Genomic DNA, 3688 nt, shown 5'->3' on the forward strand with positions numbered 1-3688 from the left:
TCATCTATAATAAGATCTGATGCTTTTTTTTTCTGGCATGCAGACACAGCATACTGTATAAATAATAAATAAATATTAAAAAAGAAGCCCATCAAGTGTGGGCATATTATGCTTTGAATGTGAAATGTCCAAAAGCTCATGTGTTGGAATCTAGGTCCCCATTTGGTGATGTTCTTCTGGGAGGTTTTGAAACCTTTTGGACTTAGGGCCTAGCTGTTAGATACTAGGACAAAGGGGGTGGGGCTTATGAGATACATAGCAGTTTTTTTCCTTGTCCAAGCTGCCTGCTTTTTTGGTCTATTGACACAGGATGAATGTGCTAAGACACAGATTCCCACCATTACAGACACAGTGGTAGCTTTCAGGCTTCATTCCATAGGTGGACAGCATTCTCTTCAACTGTGAGCCAAAAGAAATCTTTTCTCGCTTCAGTTGCTTATGTCAGGGCTATGGTCAAGCAATATAGTAAGATACTACAGAAAGTTCTTACCCAGGATGGAGATGGTTGCTATGGTAACTCTGCCTGGTATGTTCTTCAGCATTTGGAACTGATTTATGTAAAGAATGTATATGGATTTGGAACGTCAGGCCAGAGAAACCTGAACATCCTACAAGCAGATCTTCATGGGCCATCCTGGTGAGAACCTCAAAGACTAGACTGCAGATATAAACACAAGCAGTAAAGATGAGATGCTCAGGAGCCTTCAGTGGGGTAACAAGAACTCTCTCATGAGATGAGAGAGAAGATATTTGAGCTACATTCTAGGGAATAATTTATCTGTGTCCTGTTTGTTTCAAAAAATTGAGTAAAACTGAATTTTGAAGTAATGGGCTAGTTAGTTTGATAGAGGAAATGTCAAGAACACAAATCATTCAGGCCCGGGGGAGAGATAGGTCAGTGGATCATGTGCTTGCCCAGCTAGTATGACCACCAAGTCCAGATGATCATTATACAGGTAAAAGCCAGGCATGGCAGCACAAGCATTTAACATAGCACTGAAGGGAGGGGACAGGCCGATTGTGGGGACTTGGAACTCAGTCATTTTAATTTAAATTGTGACTTTCATGTTCAGTGACAAAAAATATTGTAAAGAAGCAAAATAAAAGATCATAACAAAAAAAAAGATCATAACAATATCAGCTTTTGTCCTTCACAGGCACTCCAAAGAGAAAGCTCACAACACACACACACACACACACACACACACACACACACAGAGAGAGAGAGAGAGAGAGAGAGAGAGAGAGAGAGAGAGAGAGAGAGAGACAGAGAGACAGAGAGAGAGACAGAGACACACAGAGAGAGAGACAGAGAGAGAGAGACAGAGAGAGAGAGAGAGACAGAGACAGAGAGAGAGAGAGAGACAGAGACAGAGACAGAAACAGAGAGACAGAGAGAGACAGAGTGACAGACAGAGACAGACAAAGACAGACACACAGACAAACACACATATACACTTGCATACATAAATACATATGTATGAAGATGTTATGAGGGAACTCATTGTTTTATATTTTAACCTACCAATGATAAGAAAAAAAATCAAGAAATTCACTTTTAAAAAGGAACAAAGAAAACTCAAATAGAAGATGCAGGAAAAGGTTTATTGTGGGGCCCCAGTTTCTGGATGCTCTCCTTGCCAGAAGACCTGTCACTTTGAGAAGGGCAACACTGGGAGATCTGTGCTCTGGATGGAAAACCTAGAGGAAGAAGAGGATCGTTGTTATCACATGCAAATGGAGTAGCTGAGATTTTTTTTATTGAAAAATTCTATTATATTTTATCCACATCACATCCGGATTGTTATTCCCTCACTCTTATCTTCCCGTTTCCACCCTCCCTCCCTCTTCTGCCCTATTCTCCTTCCCTAGACCTCTGATGGGGGACAATCCTCTCCCACCAGCTGACCACAACCTATCAGGTCTCATCCAAATAGCCTGCTTCCCCTTCCTCTGTGTACCCACCAGGCCTCCACACCAAGAGGAAGTGATCAAATGGGAGGGGGGCAGCAGCGTTCATATCAGACACAGTCCTGCTCCCTCCCTCCCCACCACCGTGGAGAATGCATTGTCCATTGGCTAGATCTGAACAGGGGGTCTAGGTTTACTGCATGCATTGTCCTTCGTTGGCACAGCAGTTTGTGCAGGTCCCCCTGGGTCCCAGATCTGCCAGGCCTTGATGGTCTCCCTGTGTGGCTCCTCTTAGTTCCTCGGGGGGGGGGGGGAGGCACACATAAATTCCAATCATATGCGTGCTCTTTACTAGTGTTGGTAAAAGGATTTTAGACCTCTTGGGCCGTTAAGGAAAAAACACACAGAGAAGTGCTTTTTCAGCTTTAATAATTCCTCCCTACGCTATTTAAATGTCACAAGGATATTGCAGAGATCCCAAGATATACCACCCGTGTAAGAAAGAGACGGAGAAGGATTTGGATGGTGAGCTACAGCATACAGTCTATTTAGTCTAACAACTGTAGAGCCGTGGGTGGAATGACGTAACCCAGACATGAAGAAAAACCTGGGTAAGCTTACAGAGTAGCCAATGCCATGGAGATCAAAGACGCCACTTTAGATGGGAAAGTTCAAGGACCACAGCCCCACCACGAAGTACTGTCTGTTTCTGGAGCCTGCGTTAGCACATCCATTCTTACCTCACTTGTCACACCCACTTGCCTGAGTAGTTCAATCGCACTGTCTGACAAAATTTCTTGGTCCTCCTGGGACAGCTGAATCAAGGCACTTCATCTTATCCTGAAGAAACACTCCCTTCATCCACTTGCATCTGACATAGGCTCTCTCTAAGGGACTCCCCTACAATATAAACTCAGACACGTTGACAGACTAGGATCATGTATAGATGATGCAAGCACTCGTGCCTTTCTTGTGGTTTCAGCTACCATCCATCCTTAGGTTTGACATTTGAGATAAACCTAGTGGGCAGTTCCGCATGGAGCCCTGAAACTACAACCATCTTATGTCTGATAGACTCTTGCAGCATTATTTCTGAGGGAGACAGCGCCCTTCTTAGCTTTAACAACCATCACAATGGAGTCTCATCTTCAGTGCTGCAACAGACCACCAGCTGCAGCCTTCCTTACTGGATTATTCCTCATGGTTTGCTTAGCCTGCTTTCTTACAGGATCTGGGACCACCAGCCCTCAGTGAGCTGGGCCCTCCTGCACCGATCACTCATTAAGAAAGTTCTTCATAGACTTGTCTACTCTCTGATATCTTCTTCTGAACATTTCCCCATCTTCTCAGATAAATTTAGCTTGTGTCAAGTTGACAAAACAAAAGCAACCTGGACAGATGTATATTTTTGTTCATTGTTTCTTTTTCTTTCTTTCTTTCTTTTTCCTTTTTGGTTTTTTTTTTTTGAGACAGGGTCTCTCTGTGTAGCCTTGGCTGTCCTGGACTCACTTTGTAGACCAGCCTGCATTTTTTTTCTTATGAGACAGGTTGTAGCTACAATATCAAGCTGACAGAGAAACCCTGAACTCAAAAGGATTCTCTTGTGGCAGGCTGTTACATAACTTAAATTTTGGTGGTGTTCTACAGAGTTCTGCTCCCTGTGAAGATTCTGTATCTCTTGTCATGTTCTAATTAAAGAGATGAGCTGATTGTCATAGGTTGAATGGGAGGATCATTGTTTTCAGTATCAATTAAAGAGGAAAGGTAGGGGCTGGAG

The sequence above is a fragment of the Acomys minous genome (genome assembly GCF_964271855.1).
Source record: "Acomys minous genome assembly, chromosome: 7".
Lineage (NCBI taxonomy): Eukaryota > Metazoa > Chordata > Mammalia > Rodentia > Muridae > Acomys > Acomys minous.